This window comes from Sinohyriopsis cumingii, chromosome 15 (assembly GCF_028554795.1).
Source record: "Sinohyriopsis cumingii isolate HCF-2022 chromosome 15, ASM2855479v2, whole genome shotgun sequence".
Classification (NCBI taxonomy): Eukaryota; Metazoa; Mollusca; class Bivalvia; order Unionida; family Unionidae; genus Sinohyriopsis; species Sinohyriopsis cumingii.
Window position 1 is genome coordinate 83409417 of NC_142975.1, and position 23849 is coordinate 83433265.

General features: G+C 34.3%; 1 protein-coding gene across 1 annotated transcript in view; it reads right to left on the reverse strand.

Annotated features, from left to right (window-relative positions):
• Positions 1 to 23849, reverse strand: part of LOC149782210 (tripartite motif-containing protein 2-like) — a 199829-nt gene that overhangs the window by 154942 nt on the left and 21038 nt on the right. The window contains exon 2 of the mRNA XM_089933604.1: positions 3941 to 4000. The gene's annotated coding sequence lies outside the window, so the exon portion shown is untranslated. The remainder of the gene's footprint in view (positions 1 to 3940; positions 4001 to 23849) is intronic.

The following is a 23849-nucleotide window of genomic DNA, read 5'->3' on the forward strand; positions in this document are numbered from 1 at the left end:
TTTCATAAATGTTTCTTTAAGTCTGAAAATAATTGTTTAATTTATTTATCTTGGTTTCATATAATGTTTCTTTGATATGAGTCTTAAGATAGTTGTTTTGATTAATTTGTTTTGAATGTTATATGACTCACGTATCCCAGGAACTTTGTACATTATTTTCTTGATAAGAATCTTGAGATAATTGTTTAAAATTTGTTTATATGTCATATGAATCATGTATGCTAGGAACTGATATTTTTAGTACTGTAGAAAGTGAAGACACTCAATTGTAAGTAAGCAATTATTGTAGTTAAGACATGAAGTGAATCTCTTTAATTCATCTGTATAATTAAGATGTGAATTATCTTAATCAATGAATTGGTGTATTAGCATTAGAACAAAAAAGAGGGCTATTTATAGTCGGCCATATGGTGCAGGCCCGACATTTAGTGAAGGTAGCGATTAATAGTTCACACTGCAAAGGCCTATTTGTTAACTGTATTAAGCAAGACCAGACTGTATTATAGACTGATTAGTGATGTCAAACAGTCTGTAAGAGAAGTACATTTATCTTCATGTATGATGTTTTGTTATAGAAAAATCTGAGCTAGAATTTGCATGGTAGTTGGATGCAATAAGGGAATATATTAAGTTACTATACAATTTAATGAGGTGCTATGTACATGAATATTACTCTATGGTATGCAAAAGTGGTGAACTGGAACCATATTAGCAGTTAGTGTCTGTTTGAATTATGATATGACAATATCTGATGTAACAAGAGAGGAGATAATGTTCCATCCAAGTACTATCTAAGTAGTAAGGACCTAACAAAATATTTAGGTTGCATATTTATCTATTTTAACAATGAGATAGCTCTACAAAATGCAACAGGATATGCAGAAGTAATACAACCCATATTGCAGTAAATGACCTATAAGAGGTTGGACAAAAGAGGTCTATGTTGACAGCAGCAAGGGAATCAAAGTGATAAGCGAATCCCAAAATACTATCATTGTTGAATCTGGAGTAACCCACAACAGTCATTCGGTTATGCAAGCATGCTGGACAATTGAATTCAAAAACTCTTACTCAATTTAATGATGTTATTTGTCATATCCATGAAAACAGAACCACTAATTGCAATTTCTGAATAACTTTAGGTAATTATTTTTTTCTAATATAAGTGTATCCTTCAAGTGTCTTGTACAATTTTATTTTGTTTATCTGATTAAATTGTTGTTTTATAAATGTGTTCTATTCTTTATCTCTGCTAATTTATTCCATCCATTAATTTCATTATTTTATCACGCACTAGATCTGGGCAATAACAAAGAGATCGATCATCCTCTGAATAATGATAACCACAATCATCACTCCATAATAGTTGCCCTTATGTTTATTATGTATATATGTCAGTATTGTCTACAGTATTTAAATGAAATGGGTCAAGGAGTGAAACTAACTTTTCATCAAACAATACATCAAAGATATATTATAAATGATAACACATGCATTAGCATTTACACATTTTAATATATCAATATATATCCCATGTACTATACACATTATCTTCTAGATAATGAAACCAATAATGTCAACATAAATAATTACCTACTTTCCACAAGATAATTCAGCAGATCAATCTTGATTAAATTATACTTGAGGTCAACAAGGTAATAAAATTTATCTGCATCAAATCCACAAGACAGAAAAAAAATCAACATGTAAAGGAGAGGTAAATGATCTGTTTTGCTGGAAAGTCAAATCTTGCCACATTAGTGCTCATTATTTACTATACTCACAAATATGTTGGATCTAACTGCAAACTGCATAATGCACCAGTAGATCTGGGTCTATGCACTTTGTTAGGATTAATGAGTAGAACAAATAAGATTATCCCTTATAAACATCAAGTAATCCAAGATAAAGTATGAAATGTAATGATGTTACATTTCTGTCAAATGTATATAAAATAAAAGATAATGGTAAAAATTATAAAATCTTTAAAGCACGATTGGTACATCTGCTAAATAACTGAATTCCTTCAAAAATATTTTCTTTGGTGGTACAAGATCAGGTTCTTTATCAAGTTCACATCAAAAACCTTTGTCACAGTGTGACAGTTGCAACACTCGACAAGAATGTGTTACATTGTCAGCTGATACTGGTGCCTGATTGGTCACACTGGTGCTAAGGGCAATGAAAGGGGAATATGAAGCAACCAAACCATTTGTGTGGTCATCTGCTTCCAAATGGAAGATTCAATAAACTGATCTAAAATATATTAATCAACCTGTTCTTCATACTTGCAAAATACATTTATACTATATTCCAAGTTTGATCAAAATACATATATACTTATGTCAAGTTTGATCAAAATACATGTATCCTATATTCCAAGTTTGATCAAAATACATGTATCCTATATTCCAAGTTTGATCAAAATACATGTACTTCCAAGTTTGATCAAAATACATATATACTTCATGTCAAGTTTGATCAAAATACATGTATCCTATATTTCAAGTTAGACCAGAAATATGGCCCCAGTAATAACAAACTCAGCCAATCAGATGCAAGGTCACTTCATTAATATGCATGGATCTTGGCCATTATTGAACTCATCCAAGACCTTGATGGTATAAATGTATACTCCATACTGGATCAGAAATATGCCTTCAGAGTGATAATAAAGCTGCCAATCAGATGCAAAATCTTCATTTAAATATGCATTATTGAACTTAACTGAGATCTGAATTCATATTCCAAGTGAAACTGGATCAGAAATATTGAGTGGTAACAATTGTTGATGGACAGACAATGCGCAATACATAACACACAATGGATGCATGGCCATACCACATGATGATCATTTGCCATATGGCTTGGTTAGATCACAAGATTTCCGATAACTTTTGTGAAAAGAAAACAAGTGAGAGACAGGGAGAGACCTTTCTTTAAACCACAACATATGCCCATAACCTGTAGCCTGTTTAAATAGTGATTCAAACAATTTTGTGCATAATATTCATGGAAAACTGTAACTGCTGGGTAGTTTGAACAGTAAATTATCACAGAGGTAATTAAAGGTAGGGACTGTCAGAGATAAAAAGCCATCATTCAATAGTTTATTTAACTAATTGACAATGGAATTAATTTACTAGTCAGTTCAGTATTGCTGTGGAAGAGACCATTAGACAAATTTGCACAGATAAAGAACAAAAAGTTAAACAAACTTATTTTAAATTAGGTAAATCAGAGCTGCCATTGAAAAAATGAATTATTCCACATTTTGTTGTAATGTCTAGACTAAAGGTTAATAATATGTTCAATTTTCCAATGGATTTTAAAGACAGAAATACTGTTTTGTTTTTAATGTGTGGTTGTGAACATATGCATGTGCATATGTGTGTGTGTGTGTGATTTTATATATATATATATATATATATATATATATATATATATATATATATATATGAATATATGACAATGCTAAGTGTATACAGGTTATTTTACTTTCCTTTGTTCAAATTTGACTTTCCAGGTATTTTCTATACATAGGCTTGTATGTGCAAGCAACTTGTTCCCAACTGTACAATGTCACTTATTTATGTAATAGGCACTGACCCGGACCCCATTTTTAGCCCATACACGCTTTCTGACTCAACACCAGTTAGCATTTTCTGAAAGGTTGGCACCTATGATAAAGTAAATTGTTTCATTAGGTAACTCTCTTTCACATAATAGAACATGACAGACAGAGCAAGGGTGCACTTGAGATAACAGTACGAGGTTACCACTGTCAAGTTCAGACATTTCCAACTCTGACAAGTGTTAGAAATATCAGCAAATACATAGTAAATTCAATGTCAACATAAACTGAGCAACCAAACCTGATCACTATCATTATTATCAAAGGGCAATAGAGATGCAAATAAACTCTATACAATGAGCTTACCTCAAATCAAACTGATCTCAAGAAGTCCCACCCACACTGATATTGACATATGGTCTGCTCCTGAAAAATGAATGAAAATAATATGGACAGTTTGTCAATGAAATGTTTTATATACTACAAACACTGACCTTAGAGTATTGACCACCATTCAAATGAAATGCTCTGTCATTTTTAATGCTTTGCATTTGAAATGGATAGTAATTTAAGAATTTGAGGCCTGAACAATTTAGAACAATGGTTTCAAAAGAACTGCCATAGGAATGTAAATAATGTAGGTAATTCTTTAGTCCTAATCTGTCTCAATGCAAACTGCTGGAAAATAAGTCTTTGAAAAAAAAGTCTTGTCCTGACATAATAATTTGTCATAACAAATTGACTTTGTTCCTACATGTACCACACCACAATAAGTACTGCAACACATATAATGTGTTGAAACGTGTCTGTAGCATTATATGAATACTGCTCACCCCTTGGTTTCCTTTACAACAAAGGTATCTTTTGTTCAGCCTTTTAATAATAATAATAATAACAATAACAATAATAATATTGGTAATAATAATAATAATAATAATAATAATAATAATAGTAATAATAATAATAATAACAATGTCATTTTTAAGAGGGTGATTCAATTAATTATAAAGAACTAATCTATTGTAATGCCCTCTATGATGATCAATAGTTACAAAAATATATATGTATAGAAATGGCATGTTTACACATAAACACCGCACATACACAGCACACATTTTCAGCAATGTCTACTTACTTTCATTAGCAAAAGGTTTCTGAAAATGATAATTCCACACTGTTAATATCAACATTATGAGACTCTGATCAGGATCGTTACAAAAGAATACATGTCCACTGGCCATGCCATTTACAAAACATATCTTGACATGTGTACATACATGTATATTTAACTTAAGTCAGAAATCAACATCCAAAGATTTAATTTATTTTAGTCATCTGATGATGTGAATCATGATTTTTAGTGTTATTATATTTTTACAAATTAAAAGCACTTCACATTTTTAGACATATATATATAAAACTTGCAGTTAAGTCTTTATAGCTGAGACAATTTTCAGTCAATTGTCTCATGAAACTCACACTGACTGTATAATCATAGACTCATAGAAAAATGAATATTTCAGAGTAGTGTACAAAGTACATGCATAAAAGACAAAACAAAAAAAGAACACAAAAACCAATATCATGACATTAATTTCTCAATGAAAAGATCATATTCATGAAATACAAAAGCCCTGCAAAAGTGACCGATAAAACAAAATTTAGCTAGATGTCAAGGTCTTTTCTAGAACATCTGAAAAAAAGGATGGTAATTTTCTGAATGAAGAAGGGATTTAATAAATAAATAAAAGAAAGACTTGTTTTATAATTGGTTGATTTTTCAGCACAATGTGTTAGAAATTGTTGCCAATCCTGCAATCACATACCTAAGATTATAGACCCTGCAGATATATAGACATTCGTGATGAGGCATACATTATAAAACATGCAACATATCAATAGGTGCCAGAAAAATGAAACCTGCAAATAACATGTACCTCCAGACACAATAACCGGTCCAAAAAAAAGTCTTTTTAGCAGGTAACATTTTAAGACTGAATTAATTTCCCCAAGATCTATGTCAAACCTTTTCATATGATAAAGATACCCATCATTCCATGGTCTCTAATTTGAATATGTCTAGCCAATATACATATCGACAAAGTAAGTGGAGAAATTGTAACAATCATGAACATATACCTAACTATAAATCACTAAATCCATTTACTTGACAGTACAATTCTGTATCTGACTTCCATACAAAAATTTTATATTGCTGACCGTAATATTTAGAAGACTAGACATGCAAGACAGGAACTCCTAGCATATCAGTGTATAAACTTTAACATTGCTGAATGTAATATTTAGCAGCGTAGATATGCAAGACAGGAATTCCATGCATATCAGTGTACAAACTTGAGCATTGTTGACCATAATATTTAGTAAGCAAGACATGCAATAGGCAAGAGTGGAACTCCTAGCATATCAGCATATAAACTTTAGACCAATATAAATATTATCCTAAAGTTTCTGGTGAATATGGAAACAGCTGTTGAAAATATGATTTTTTATAAAAATGGCACTTTGTTCACCAGGATGCTTATATTGTCAAGTCATGGAAATTAGGAACTATGCATATCAGTGTATAGACTCCTGACCTACAGAAGATCTTCCTAATATCTCACTATTTACAACCAGTGTGCAAAATTGCCATCAGCCTGACAATCCAATGCCAGCTAATTTCATGGCAGACTAGGGCAAAATATCAGCAGCCAGTCTGTCTGACCAGGTGGATTTGTAGGTGTATCGAGCAAATTAAATCTACAGACTGCATATTGTATGATTATTTTAAAAGAAATAACAGAAACCAAGTGACACGTAAATATTGGGAGATTTTTTTTATGATCTCTCGCGAATCTGTGTGAGATAAATAACTCACACAGTTGCATTAAAAATACCTCCTAACTCAAGTTCAAAGCATCTTTTATGTCTATGTGATGTCTGATGACACATGCTACTTCTCATTTTCAAAGTGGACATGCAGAGGTGTCTGGATGGCTGAAAACCGCCATTGATTAAAAACCAAACACAACAAAGGAAAACAGATCTATTCAAAAGGAATATGACACTATCAAATGAAAGCAGTGTTTAAAATAGCTGGATAACAGAATTCATGAGGAATATAGAAACAGGATGTATAATAAGGCCATGACGATGATGTTAACAGTTATGCTGCAGTCCAATGACGTGGATGCATCTGAGCATTCCAATGCTGAAACTCATCATTCTATTATAGGGCTAAATTTAGTTATTACAGGTGCTATGGTATTTATATTAGTTTTAGAAGGAAAGATATATTTGTGTATAAATTTTCTAAATTCTCTATATAAATTTAATAACAGTATGTCTATGATAGAGGAGTAACTCTACAGTCACTGTTAGATTTAGAGGCAGAGATTTGGGGTCAATACTAGGTTACCAGCAGCTATTCAAATGCTATGGTGTCAAGTTACAGTCCAGAGAAATTGGAACAGAGGAGTCAGTAGGACAGTTGGAAGATGTGTTTGTAAAGCTAATTAAAATCAATTATAGCAAGTTTGCCATAATACTTAAACATTAAAATTAGTGACCATCTGAAGGGAAATTTGAGTCTCTTTTAGTAGGTATAAAGTGCTTAAAATAGAGTTGGGTAGTTATAGTTTAATTTTGAAGTAATTTGTTCAAGAGGATAAAGTTTACAAGTAATTTCATACTCAAAATAATATTTTTGTAAATTCTAACACACAGCATCAGTGGGAAAAGAGTGTGTATGGAGAGTACATATATGGCTTTATTTTGGATTACAAAATTTAGATTCTGTGCATTTTGATATGTAGATTAGAGTTAGATAAAGGGTCTGCACCTAACACAATCAGACCAGAATATTAGTTTAGAATAGGTCTTCAGGGAATGTTTTCTCTGAAGTCCGCTAGGATTGTTTAAATAACCAGGTCAAACATAGTGCAGGGAGTCAGCATGAAGAACTAGGGGCAACATACTTCATTAAAGGTAGAAAAAGAAGAAACCCTCTTGCTTGTGACTAATTCCCCATAGCGCAGTGACAACAGAAAGGCGCTACTACATATAGTCAACAACACAATGTTATTTGATGCTAGATTTGAATATTGGCCTTTAGCATTGTAATTTAGATAATGAAACATGGAAAATAATGAAAAATTCAATATAAGATAATTACATATCATAATCAGATTTATTAAATTTATTAAATTCAGCTTAACTTGACCACTTTTTACTGACCAGGACACTGATGCTTACTGTCCAGCTGATTTCAGTGTCCATACATAACTCTTCTGTAGGCTAGGCTGTGAAATAGAACAATTGCTGGCCAGTCTAAATCATAGTCGGAATAAGAATCTGGGTCCTTATCCATTCATTTGTCATCAGTGAAAGAATCAAAACGATACCTAGCCACCAGAGATGTGTCTCTGGTGTCCAGAGTGCAGCTGCCTAAGAAATTATGTCTGTGGAATTGTAGTAGCGCCTTTCTGATGTCACTGCGCTATGGGGAATTAGTCACAAGCAAGAGGGTTTCTTCTTTTTCTACCTTTAATGAAGTATGTTGCCCCTAGTTCTTCATGCTGACTCTCTGCACTATGTTTGACCTGGTTATTTAAACAATCCTAGCGGACTTCAGAGAAAACATTCCCTGAAGACCTATTCTAAACTAATATTCTGGTCTGATTGTGTTAGGTGCAGACCCTTTATCTAACTCTAATCTACATATCAAAATGCACAGAATCTAAATTTTGTAATCCAAAATAAAGCCATATATGTACTCTCCATACACACTCTTTTCCCACTGATGCTGTGTGTTAGAATTTACAAAAATATTATTTTGAGTATGAAATTACTTGTAAACTTTATCCTCTTGAACAAATTACTTCAAAATTAAACTATAACTACCCAACTCTATTTTAAGCACTTTATACCTACTAAAAGAGACTCAAATTTCCCTTCAAATGGTCACTAATTTTAATGTTTAAGTATTATGGCAAACTTGCTATAATTGATTTTAATTAGCTTTACAAACACATCTTCCAACTGTCCTATTGACTCCTTTGTTTCAATTTCTCTGGACTGTAACTTGACACCATAGCATTTGAATAGCTGCTGGTAACCTAGCATTGACCCCAAAATCTCTGCCTCTAAATCTAACAGTGACTGTAGAGTTACTCCTCTACCACAGACATACTGTTATTAAATTTATGTAGAGAATTTAGAAAATTTATACACAAATATATCTTTCCTTCTAAAACTAATATAAATACCATAGCACCTGTAATAACTAAATTTAGCCCTATAATATATATCTCAACTGAAATGAAGGAGCCAGTTGGTTATGGATAGGACCAGTTGCTTATGGATAGGATAAGTTGGTTATGAACAGACCCTGTTGGGTACAGACAGGACAAGTAACATTTCCTGGTTTCTGATTCTATGGGCTTTCAGATTTTTTGTTTCTCACACTGTTTATAACACTGAAACAATGTCTTCCTCTTAAGCATGTGAGACAGGTATGATAGCAACTTCTACCATAATCTGCATATAAACTCTAGACCTGTTACAATACAATAATAAAGTTTCATTTGAATGCAGTTATAAATGCACCAATAGAAGGATTGTCACCTTCAATGACTTTAACACAAAATTTTCACACGGTTCACAATGCTCTACCAAGCATTCTGCTCAAACACTGGTGAGATAACATTCACCATAGTGCTTAAGCAGGCAAGACAAGAAGTCCAAGCATATTGCTTAATTCCTATCATGACATTATTATCAAAAAATTTCTCTTGAATGCAAAAACTGATGCAGAAGAAGTGACGTTCAAATATTTGAATGCAACACCTGAATCTTATTGAATCTACCAGAACAGTGACCACTGTATCTAGCCAAGCGTACACAGATGAGAAGAAGAAAAACAAAAACTGGTAACATTAATACCTTATTACTCAGACAGCATAGAAAAAGAGATGACAGTCTAGCTTTTCATCTAGCCAGAAAGTATACAAGAAATAAAGAGGCCTTGAATACAAAATATACAATGATAATAATACATGCAAATGTATTAACATGACACCTTTCAGATCCCCTGGGGGCTCATAAAGTAGATAGCCATTACCTTCATTTTACCTATAAAGACTGCATATTGCTGATGAATATTCTGTATCACAGACTGGTCTTTAATAAGTATAATGTATCAAAGACTGGTCCCTTTCATAAAATCTCTCTTATTTATCCATGTTTCTATATCTCAGCTTGATGCATTTTTACACACAGAGTACTGTAGAAATACTGCTATGTTTTTCATGAAATTGTGATTTCTCAGTGAAGCCTTTTCAATTCTGTGATTGATCCCAGGTGAAACACAAATAAAAAATGAAATAAGTGTCACTCAAAAGATCAAACAGCTGCTCTCTTTTTTCACATCACCCTGAAAACCTCAATTACACAAAAATGACTCACCTAGAAACAGATTCTGAAATGTACCACAGATTTCCAATATAAAATGAGATATCTTTTACTCACAACAGTGATTACAATGTATTATAGTGGCTGGGAACATTTATTTGACTGTGACCGGATCCTTACTTAACCCCTGTGCTGCAGTAGCATACACATTTTCAAAAACCAGCAAGATTTTAGAAAATTATATTTACAAAGTACTAACATCAGCTTTCTGTACAAAGAATTCATAAAATTAAAGTTCAAGTGATTTTAAGGAAGAAATACATTTAGACTGAATACAGATGTCTGGTTAAACTGCAAGCATTATAGACCCTGATCTGCTATGCAAGCAGATCAGGGTCTATGTTCTTGGTTCTACTGTTATCTCAACAAAGTGGACAGACTCAGACCTGCTGTTATATTATGCAATAGTAGATCGGGGTATGTGAAGTTTTCAGTTGGACAAAACTTAAATTCAAAAATATATGATGTGTATAGTTTATTCTGTGACAATTTAAGAAATGAAAAACAAATAAAATTACAAAAACTGAGCTGGAATTTGCACTCAACTTAAGAAGCTTTGTGAATATGGAATATTGTTACCTCATATTGATTTACAAATAACAAAAGTCACAGATTAAGTCCAGCATCAAGAAAATGTAAACGACAAGTCTGACATGACTACAGGTACAGAGTAGAGTACTACAGTTTCACTGACAAATCAATTAACACTTGCCTCTATACATAGGACACCTGCTCATAAAGGACATTTATATCAACTTAATGAGTTTACTTATGTATTTCACATGTAAAGCATAAAAGTGAAAAACCCTGTCTATAAAGCACAAAAGCTTCTCACCTTTCAAATGTCTTTTAAAGAGGTGCTATAGCTTCCAAATAAGGCCATCGGATATGCTGATACTATTCATAATGAGGTTTTGCTATAGCTTCCAAATAAGGCCATTGGATATGCTAATACTATTCATAAAAAGGTTTTCTATAGCTTTCAAATAAGGTCATTGGATATGCTAATACTATTCATAATGAGGTTTTGCTATAGCTTCCAAATCAGGTCATCTATGCTAATACTATTCATAATGAGGTTTTGCTACAGCTTTCAAATAAGGCCATTGGATATGCTGATACTATTCATAATGAGGTTTTGCTATAGCTTCCAAATAAGGCCATTGGATATGCTGATACTATTCATAATGAGGTTTTGCTATAGCTTTCAAATAAGGCCATCGGATATGCTGATACTATTCATAATGAAAATAAAGCGATCCCTAACCAGAATACTCACTGTTCAAGGATCCATAAAAGCATGCCATGTTATCTATGAGGTCCCCGTTTACTGTGGTACAGTGTATCACTATTACATAATATAATGGTTTTCAAGGATCCATAAAAGCATGCCATGTTATCTACAAGGTCCCCGTTTACTGTGGTACAGTGTATCACTATTACATAATGGGTTTCAAGGATCCATAAAAGCATGCCATGTTATCTACAAGGTCCCCATTTACTGTGGTACAGTGTATCACTATTACATAATGGGTGTCAAGGATCCATAAAAGCATGCCATGTTATCTACAAGGTCCCCGTTTACTGTGGTACAGTGTATCACTATTACATAATATAATGGGTTTCAAGGATCCATAAAAGCATGCCATGTTATCTACAAGGTCCCTGTTTACTGTGGTACAGTGTATCACTATTACATAATATAATGGGTTTCAAGGATCCATAAAAGCATGCCATGTTATCTACAAGGTCCCCGTTTACTGTGGTACAGTGTATCACTATTACATAATGGGTTTCAAGACTATAACCAGTTTATAAAATGGAATGTTACACTGAGGAATCTACGAGTTAGAAACCATGTTATACTTAAGTCTTAAATTGAGGGACTGTATAAAACTGAGCATTATAGCAAGGTACAATGTTACACTGATGAACATTATAGTGAGGGACTAATACTGATGAGTATCACTGCAATAAAATCTTATTATACTGAGCTGTCTTAGAGAAAGGTACAATTATATTATAAAGAGTTTTACAGTAATTAACCATGTTATACTGAGAATCCTTACAATGAGATACTGTACAGTACCGAGATGTCTTATAGTGAGATACACCGTTCTATTGAGGACTTTATAGTGAGGGAATTACCATGAGCTGTCTCAGTGCGAAATCATGTTATAACGATGACCTTATAGCACAGAATCATGTTACAAAAGGAATCCTATAGTCAGTACCATGCTATAATAAGGACCAATATAATGCTATAATTATGACCATTATAGTGGGGGAATGTGTTATGACAAAAAAGAGCCATAGTGAGACCATGTTATCATGATAACCCTTATAGTGAGGGACTGTGTTATAAAAGGAAACATATAGTGAGCGACCAAGTTATAATGAGGAGCCCTGTTATGATGGCCAATGTATTATTAATGACTAAATATAAATCAGCATATAGTCAATGCAAACTACATATACTGGTAATTAGTATACTGATTTTATATACCATACTGGCAATATTCAACAGAGTTTACCTGCTATAGAGTAGCAATTTGTCAACAGAGTTTACCTGCTGTAGAGTAGAAATTTGTAATCAGAGTTTATAAACTGGTAATCAGTCAATACAGAGTTTATATACTGGCAATTAGTGAATAATGATTTTTTTAAATATTTCATTTTCATATACTATTATTCATTTCTAATAACCGCTCCAGTGGCTTAGTGGTTAGAGCGTCCGTCTCAGATGCGAGAGGTCGTGGATTTGATCCCAGCCGATTCATACCAAAGACTTACAAAAATGGTACTAACAGCTGCCTCGATTGAGGCGCTCAGCATTAAGAAGTTAGTGTTAGGACTGGTCGGCCTGGTGTCAGGATAATGTGACTGGGTGGGACATCATGCTACATGTCTGCGGCATGATGCCCCAGTGCTAGACATCAATATAAGCTGTCACACTGCAGACATCGTAGCAATATGACTGAAACATTGTTAAAGCTAGTCATTAAAAATCCAAATCACACACACACACACATTCATTTCTAAAGACTGGAATTATTGTTTTGTGTATTGTTTTGTGGATAATGGTTCAATTAGCATATTTCTAGCATCATACTATTACATTATGGGCATCTAATAAATAGAAGATATTTACTTTAAACGCATGAATAAGGGGTAAATTTCATCGAGTGGGTGGAAAGTTCAGTATTTTCATGAGTGGTGAAGCCAAGAGTGAATATACCGGTACTTAAAGTTTTTCATCCATGAAATGAAATATATCCGATATTTACATATAGCAAGCAATTTTTTCCTTCTATTTTATGCTCAAATATATTGGATAGCAAGATGTACTGTATAACAGACTGAATTAGCAATAATTTCTTACTGGATCCTGGGCAGTCTGCAGTTGACCATTTATGTTCTGCTGTGTTTTGTGAGTATTCACAAAGAAAATATAAACATTAACATAAATTCAAAGCAAAATAGCACATTAAGAAAACAATAATTTGTGGCTTGTTGGATCTGAACTTAAGTCGCCTTTAACATGAGGTGGCCATATTTACCACTTGATAAAATAAGCTTTCAAGAATAACTTCTAATTTCATAATGCTATCTATGTCTATTGACATCCTGTGAAAAATTATGACATTTTTTTCACTCCAATGAAATATGAAGATTGATTCTCTCAAAAAAATCTAGTAATTCACGGCCTAGCATAAACTAAATGCATGGAATTGGCATATCAAGTCTCGTATCAATGATATTACCTGAGGAAGAAATGTATATGTATGAACCAACAAGTATGTGGCAGTTTCACATCCTGAAACTTCAGATACTATAATCACAATATTCCAATATAAAGGTACTCATCTCCTATCCCAGCATTGGATTCCTAATATCATCTTTCTTGAGTGTACATATAACTTTATCATCTCTTTGGCTATTCTCTGACAATTCAACATGAGAATACATGAAAATCAAGCATACTGTTGTCACATTATGCACTGGAAAAATGATCAAATAGGCAAAGGTCAAAAGGCAATTTAAACACATGTATTACCTGTATCCTAAGCAGGTAAGGGTCGTAGACCTGTCCAGACTGTAATATAATTTATCAAATTCAAACAGACCCTTAAAACCTCTCACCACACTACCTTATAAAAGCCTCCAGAGTGCTGCAAGCATATAAGCCCATTTAAGACAACTATGAACTTTGCCTGTAGTCAGCAGGCCATACTAATTTAGCAAATTACAGGTTGATGGTTGTCATCATACTGTACACCTTATCATAATAATTCCTTTATGTGAAATCTAGTAAAATAATATATGAAACAAAATACAACTGATACTACATCCCAATTATGCTAATAGCTTGTAAAATTAACCCATAAAACAGGTGGGTATTCACCTGAATCACCCTTTGACATAAACTCATTTGCGTTTACTTCCTTAAGTGCATTTATTCATTTGCCATAGGTCATCTGTTCACTCCATTCTACATCAATCCTTGGCATGTAGCTAGCCAAAACTGTAATCTGTTATCTGATTGGATGCAGCTGAAGGAAACTGATCCAGTCAAACTGCTTGTTTTATTTACAATGGAAGACAGCTTGAAATAATCACTGCTGCATGTCACTTTCTCCAGTTCAGTCTATTCACTCACAAGCTTTTCTTCAAAGTCAAGGCAAGTGGACATGAAGGAAGTTGTCGTATACCCATCATATGTAACAAGCTCTCTCACTGGTCAACTGATTTAGCTTACTATGGGCAGTAACTCTTTCATTCACGGCTGCATATGCCAAGGTTCGATGCAGAATGAAGAGGATCAACTATACCTGGCTTGCAAAGATGTCATAAATGATGTCATGAATGCATTCATAATAAAATAAGGCAGAGTCTGCCTTCTAATCCATGGATCATGGGTTAGATACCCACCTAAACCTGCCTGGTTTGGCTACCTTGGTGTGTCCTTGGCAAAGGCACTAGGCTCATATCTCCAAGTCATGATACAGACAATGTTTCAAGTGCTGTTAAAACTGAACCAATAAACCAATCCCAATAAAATTAGACTTTCTCAAATTCATGGAACCAAGTCTGACAATGCAATTTTAATGGAAGCTTTACGACCACTGAAGCAGCTTTATATTTATTTTGTAACCCATACAAAAGTTTGCTTTGGTTGTAAATAATACAATGTTATTTCCCTTTCCAGACAATTTCTCACCAAAGAATACTTGTAAATTATCGAAGAAGTCAACCAGTACTTGCCATGACCTAGCTACATGTAAATTAAGGCAACACCATTCGTCAAACAATACAACAAACAAAGTAAATATATTATATTATGAATTTTAGAATTTTCTTCCTTGGATGGCTCTGGTGACCTAAGTGGTTAGTGTCAATCTTGGATGCAAGAGGTTGCGGGATTGAATCGCAATCAAGTCATATCAATGACTAAAAACAAAGTACTAGTAGCTGCCTCCCTTGGCACTTAGCATTAAGATATTAGTGTTCAGACTGATCAGCCTGATGTCAGGATAATGTGACTGCATGGAACATGATGCTACGAGTCTGCATCATGATGCCCCAGTGCTAGACACCACTATAAACTGCCATACTGCAGACATGGTTGCTATATAACTGAAACATTGTTAAAGCCACATTAAAAATCCAAATCACACAAACACATTTTCTTCCTTACAGCATGCAAATTTGGGCTGAAGGATTATAAAATGATGACTGTAGTTAAGTACAGAAATTACACTGAGATGATAAATGTTTGGATCAAAGACAATTAGCTACATGGCCAAAGTTGCTAATATTAATTTTTCTTGAAACTGCAATAAAAATGCTAATGGATTAATGTAGATCATTGTATCTCAGACTGAAATAAAGCAAAATACTGTATAAACTCATGTACAAGTCAAGTCAAACAACAAAGATCCTTATCTGCTGTAGCATAATACATAGAAGATCTGGGCCTATGTTGTTTGTTCTACAGATTTCTCCTAACAAACTGCACAGACCCAGATGTGCCAGTGCATTATGCAATGGTAAATTTGGGTCTGTGCAGTTTGCAGTTGGACTAGATTTATAAGCAAGTGTACACAGTACACCGTAAATATACTCACATATAAATTAGGTCCAAATGCAAACAATACTAAGACTATGAAATGCCATAATATAATGCTCTGAAGGATGAGGGTCTTGGTTGCTTGTTGTCCTAACTACTTCTGGGTCTGTGTAGTTTGCAGCTGGATATGACTTGTAAATGTGTATATATGGTACAGGTGCCAACAATCATATACCCCCATCATATCCAGTAGAGTACATACAATGTTATCCATATCCCCCATTTACTTCCTATCCCATCCCATCTAGGGCCACAGCTAATGCAGGACAAATAGGACAAAATTATGGGGGTTCACAATGGTCAGGGGGCCCACCACTGTCACAATCTGCAATTCATATTGGCCTACTAAAGAATTTTTCCTTGGGCCCACAAATCATATCCACGGCCTTAATCCCATCCCATTCTGTCATGTCTGTCCACTACAAAGTTTATGCTCAATAATTTTTGAAGGACACCATCAACTGAAACTAAATATGATATAAAACTGTTGACAAAAGGTGACCCACAGTAGGTCAACTTTGTCGCCATTCTCTGACAAAACTTTACCAAGGTACCTGTACTGCCCTTGATTGACTATGAACTTTGACCTCAAATATTTTCACAAATATTATCACCAGTTACAACAAACAATGCTCCTTCACAGAAGCATTGGACCCTTTAATAGGACATCTTCAAACTATCAACTTTAATACCTGTACAAATGAAAATGTTAAACCATAACAAAAGTCCCTTGAAGGGACCGATGATTTTCTGGCTGAAAAGGATTTCCTGGAACCAAGAATACATCAATTTCTTCATTCCTTTTGTTCTTGTTAACTGCTCAGTACTCAATCTAAATTTATTATCAGAACCATTTCTAATATCCTTGAGAAACTCTATCATACCAAATTTGCATCATTCCAAATTTGACAAAAATATTTTCTTACCTGTCAGAGAAAAGTGTCACTGAATATTCTTTGTCACTGCCTTAAACCTTGAACCTGAGATGATCACTGAACATGTCTTGTACAAGGTCAAATTATAACAACATGCTAACTACATGCTATTTTTGCTTAAATCTATAACTGATTTTTTTTTTGGGGGGGGGGTGGAGAAGCAAAATTATTGATTTGGCATCATTTAAGGCATTCTTCAGAAGTATTCACATAATGTTCTGTACTGGGTCTAATAACAGACATTCATACTTGTTTGTGGTATCATTATTACATGCCAGTAAAATGCAAATTGTAGTCGAGACGTCTAATCTTAAACTCAATATTTGAGTGTTGACAATCAATGTAATATTACAAAGCAATAAAGTCAAATTCATCTGTATAATGTACAAATCACTGTATTTACAAAGTCACCAAAACACAAAACTGTCAACAATGACCTCTGACTAATGTCCAAGGTCAATTAGGTCTGGTTTTCAAAACTCCTTCACAAAAGTGCAGACACGTTGGTGGTCAGACCTGTATTATTTTTATTCAGAACCAATTACAGTTAAGTGTTTTAATGATAACAGCCTGTCAATGATACCATTCATACAAAAAAAAAAAACATTCTTGAGATGGGCTTATGGTTCCATGTTGGATTTCAAATGAACATCATTTTCATTTACAGCCTGATGCATACCACTATAATGTTGTACTGAAAACTGTTTTCACTTAAGATCAACAAAATCTCATAATAAATCTTTCAGTAAAAACCCCCATGTCAATATGACCATCTGCTGAAATGGACAGGGCTCTAGATAAGATTTTAATAAATCGGGTATTTATTCCCGGATTCAGAACTAATAAACCGCAAATCGCAAAAATTATGCTACAAGACTGTGTCTTAATCTTGAAGATGAGATCATGCCTTTCTGAATATGTCAAATGGCTTGGTTACCAGACTAATTCTGGATGCATTTGATTATATGGCTCTATTTACTGTCAGTGATCAAGTACTATCATTTCCTGAGTGCATGGAACAAATAGAAGTTGAACTAAATGTTTATATTCATTAAACATGCCATGATATAATATGGTAATTACTTATGGCAGGAACAGTACACTGGCAACTTTTGGACTAAATTCTTCAAATTAAATTGTTTTTCATAATTTGAGAAATTTCTAATGGATTTTCTAGATGAAAATTCTGCGCAGGATACTGAAACATGCTGTTTATCTGGAGTGCTGAGAGAAATAACAAATTTGTTCAAGATATTTGATGTCAGCAGCATTTTGGTTTTAAGACCAACTGTGCATGATAATAAGTCTCTAGGAGAAAACCCAAATCAACATAACCATTAATTTAAAGAAGTAACAACAAAGTGATTTTCTGGATGGCTGCCATGTTGGAGGTCAGATTAGCACCACTTTCATTTAATATGAACTAGACAACACATAGTGATAGCCCAATTTTCAAAATATCCACAGTTATGGCTATATTAGATGTCTAACACACACCATTTTTCCTAAATGTTTTTTGCAACATTTCTTGGCATTTCTCCCATAAGTTCAGAAGTAGTGATAGCAAACTTGTGCTAACTGACAAATGGACAGACAAAAAGATTGTGCATGACTGGTCTTTGTCTAAGCTCTTCTGATCTCTGACCAGCACAGCAAAAGAAAACCAATAAATTTAAAGTAAATGAATTCACAGAATCTTTTTCTAGTCTGACTCCATAATAGAGAAGGAGCAAGGAAACATGCTTAGCAACTTGATGGTCTTTGGTTCTGGCATGCACAGCACATGCATGATAGTGTGTAGTCAGGCAGTTTTTGATCAGTCTACTGTGAGAGGTGTAGTATAGGATGCCACTTCTCAAGACCAATGAAGTCCATCACACCAGTCTATTAGTATAGTAAAACATCATTTATACAGATGCTGCTTCTTTCAACCTTTTGAGCATACAGACCAATGATGTACATTGTATAAGCTTTCCAAGTCAAGAAAAACATTATAACCATATAGATTAATGAAGTGCACTGTACCTGGCAACCAAGTCCAGCAAAACATTATAACCACATGGACCAATTATAACCATATGAACCAAAGAAATGCATTGCATCAGCCTACCAAGTCTAGCAAGATATTATAACCATATGGACCAAGGAAGTGAACTGTAACAGCCAAACAAGTCTAGCAAGACATTATAACCACATAGACCAATTATAACCATATGGACCAAGGAAGTGAATTGTACAAGCCTACCAAGTCTAGCAAGGCATAACCACATGGACCAATTATAACCATATGGACCAAGGAAGTGAATTGTACCTGCCTACCAAGTCTAGCAAGGCATTATAACCACAAGGACCAATTATATGGACCAAGGAAGTGAATTGTACAAGCCTACCAAGTCTAGCAAGACATTATAACCACATGGACCAATTATAACCATATGGACCAAGGAAGTGAATTGTACAAGCCTACCAAGTCTAGCAAGGAATTATAACCACAAGGACCAATTATAACCATATGGACCAAGGAAGTGAATTGTACAAGCCTACCAAGTCTAGCAAGACATTATAACCACATAGACCAATGAAGTGCATTGTACAAGCCTACCAAGTCTAGCAAAACATAAATTATATGAACACTGCTTTTCGAAACATTTGGCATATAAAATCATAATTACTTGTAAAATGTTTGAATTTCTTGCAGAATGACATAAAGTCTCAAAAGTTTTAAAATTAAAAATCCAAAATAGTTACTTAATTTCCCCCGTTGTCAAAGACTCTGTTCAATGGCCCTCCCCATATGTCCTTTCTGCAGACTCCTGCCTCCAGACCCAAAATCTTTTAAGAACAGTTCATGAAGCCCCGATTTTTCAAAGATTAGGACTTACAATTAAGATTAGGGATGTGTGTTTGTGATTTACAATTTTAACGTAGCTTTTATCAATTTTTCAGTCATATCGCTACAATGTCTGCAGAGTGGCAGTTCATAGTGATGTCTAGCACTGGGGCATCATGCGGCAGACATGTAGCATGATGTCCCACCTATCCTGACACCAGACCGACCAGTCCTAACACTAACCTCTTAAAGCTGAGCACCTAGCAAGGCAACTGTTAATACCATATTTATAAGTTTTTGGTATGACTCAGCCGGGGTTCAAACCCGTGACCTCCCACATCCAAGGCAGAGGCTCTCACCAACAGGCTGCCAGAGCAGTGGATTGGAGATGTTTTCATGAGTCTAATTGTATCATGATATCACAATGATTTTATGATATCACCATAACAATATCACAATGTTTATACTGTGAAGAAACATGATTTGCCAAGCAACAATGTAAAACAATTTCAAAGTTACATCTTTTGGAAAATGTAATCATTTTTTTTCACTACCCAATGTCTTTTGACTGTTGCTATTTATATCTGATAAACATTTATCATTTGAAATATACTAATGCTAAGGACACAGCTAATTATAGAAAAACAGGTTACTCTGTATCAGAGCTGAGTGCAGCAGTAAATTGGAAACAGATTACATGGGCCTGGTGAGTGCATGTGTTGTAGTTGTTATTACTGTAACTCAACTCTGTATCATATTGCTGATCTATGTTTTTGTGCATATCATTCCACCAAATTTGACAATACATAGCTATGGTGATATCACATAACATTACTAAATGCGACTACTGGTAATATTTACTGTGCTTTGCAAAGAATGGCAAGTATGTATAAATGCATCATATTTAAATTTTGCCTCAATAATCAATAATTTGGATCAATAGTTAGAAAATAAATGACCTGAAGTCTGAAAAGGATTTTGGTAATATCTCAGTGAATAATCCACTTTTAAATTATTTCACTTTTAAAACTAAATTTAATTTTAGCTGCCGATAAAGCAGCATGAATAATGCTCCGATGAACCCTGATCAATTTGCAAGAATATTGAAGATCTAATCAAGTTAAATTGATTTTGTATATGAATGAGCAATCTATATGTCTATTTCAGATAGGAATCTGGTTTGTTCAATGGATAAATTACAATCTGCTTCATGACCGCTCCGGTGGCCTAGTGGTTAGAGCATCTGCCTCGGATACGAGAGGTCGTGGGTTCGATCCCCAGCCAAGTCATAACATAGACTTACAAAAATGGTACTAACAGCTGCCTCGCTTGGTGCTCAGCATTAAGAGGTTAGTGTTAGGACTGGTCGGCCTGGTGTCAGGATAATGTGACTGGGTGGGACATCATGCTACATGTCTGCCACATGATGCCCCAGTGCTAGACATCACTGTAACCTGCCACACTGCAGACATAGTAGCAGTACGACTGGAAAATTGTTAAAGCTATGTTAAAAATCCAAATCACACACACACACAATTTGCTTCACAATGGCAAACTTACCACCAGTCCATCAAAAGGACCCATACACTTTGATCCAGAAAGATCCCAGAAACAGACGTAGCGATCCTCTGATGTACAAAACAATCCTCAGATCCCAATGTAACTCATTAACCTTGCCCCAATGAATGTAACTAGATCCCAGCTAAAACCTATGAAATTTTTCTTATACCACACCAAAGTAGCATCCCCTATTTAATTTTGCAAAACGTTTTATGAATTTTTACCGAGCTTAACATACTTTCACAGAGTCCTGACCAATGAGCTAATCTTTACTGGAAAGTCCTAGCCAAAAGGCCACTATTTACAGAAGAGATTCCTGGCCAACAAGCCACTGTTTACAAGACAAAGTCACAGCCAAAAAGCCACTGTTCACAGGACAGTCCTGGCCAGCAAGCCATTGCTTACAAGAGTCCTGGTCAACAAACCACTGTTTACAGGAGAGTCTTAGCCTAAAAGCCATTGTTTACAAAAAAAAAGTCCTGGCCAACAAGTCTCCACTGTTTACAAGAAAGAGTCCTGGGCAACAGAGCCTTTACAATTTCCCATGATGACATATACAATACTCACTTTATTATACATCTGACAGGATAATTTCTATATAGATGTGGATTCTCTACTGATATGTCCTATCCCTGCCTAAGTGATGAGCCAAGTAGCTACTAAATCTACTTCTATAATTATTACCTTTGAACTTCACTCTGTCACACAGACTAATCAAATAGCTATAGGGCATCCTAGTCATGATTATGTGCTTAAAGTAAATCACTGTCTTATGATTGACGTTATTGCAATTGTTCAATCTTCTGGGCTTAGAGGGGATTGTTATAGACTGCCTTACAGAACTTCTATCAAATATGCATTTAATTCTGATCCCTGTGGTATGTAATCATCAATGCAAAATTACCTGCCAGAAAATCACACATATTCATGATGGTAATAAGATTGAAATAAATGAACAACTGACAATGGTGTCTTAATGTTCTAAATAATGATTCTTAAAAATTAACTAGACTACAAACTGGAAATAACCTATATTTAGGGCATTTTAGTTTGCAATACCTCACAGGCTAAAGTGTGTGGCATCATGACACCCGACACATTTTTATCAATTTAGTTATTTACAGCAATATTTCTAGAGGCAATGTTTTGAATCGGATAAACAAGACCTGACTGTACAGGACAATGATCCAGTTAGAAAATTTATCCCAATTAGATTGTAGCTAGAACAGCACGTTTACAAATTTACCATAGGGGCAATTTACAGGCCAAAATGGCTTCATTTATGACACAAGGATTTCCAGTTGATAATATTTAACAAGACAATCAATTTTTTGAAGAAAAAACTTTTGTTTTCAATAATAAAATAAAGAAAACCAAGAAATGCATTTTTAAAATAACTTTCTTTGGCTCCTTTCTCCTGCATGATGTTATGACCTAATTTGTGATGTTAACTACAGTGGAGTCTCGTTAATCTGGATTCAGTTTATTCAGAAACCTCGCTATCTGGACATAATTTAACGGGAACGGAATTCCTAAACATAAATTTGCTCTGTTAATCAAGAAATCTGCTTTCCAGATCTGGAAATCAAAATTGGGGACCAAAGTGTAAAAATACTTTAAAACTTACATCAATAATCTGGAAATAATCTGTCCAAAAATAAGAAAATTTGAAAAATCATATATGAAAATACAGTCAGTCGGATATTACAGATTGACCTATGCAAATTTGGAGGTGTGTCAATGTATCAATCTCTGACTGGTAAAATTCTAGTGGTATGTTAAAGTTATCAATTGATCATGTGATCATGTGTGTGGAAAAACTAAGTAGCGTGACCATATTGTAACCAGCAATTGTATAAACAATGTCTGTTTTTGTTAGTCACTGATGGGGGTGATAATAATTAAATAAACACACTGGGATTAAATTGTCCATGCTTTTTAACATAACATATGGTAAATAAATTGTGTCATTAAGCAAAAAGTAAGATAAGATGGGCATTTGGAATAAAGAGAGATCTTGATACGAAAATTATGGGTCCGTTAAGCAAAAGAAACCAGTCCAACTTTTACCCTTCTGCTCATGCGCTAACACAACTAGGGCTTGATTTATTACGATTTATTCAGAAACAGCTTTTAAAATGTGTTTCCTACTCAAATTTCAGGCGAAAATGACAAAAACCTACTGGGGTTAATGTGTTTAAGAGGTTAGTGTTAGGATTGGTTGGCCTGGTGTCAGCATAATGTGACTGGGTGGGACATCATGCTTCATGTCTGCAACATGATGCCCCAATGCTAGACATCACGGTAAACTGCCACACTGCTGACATCACAACGATATGATTGAAAAAT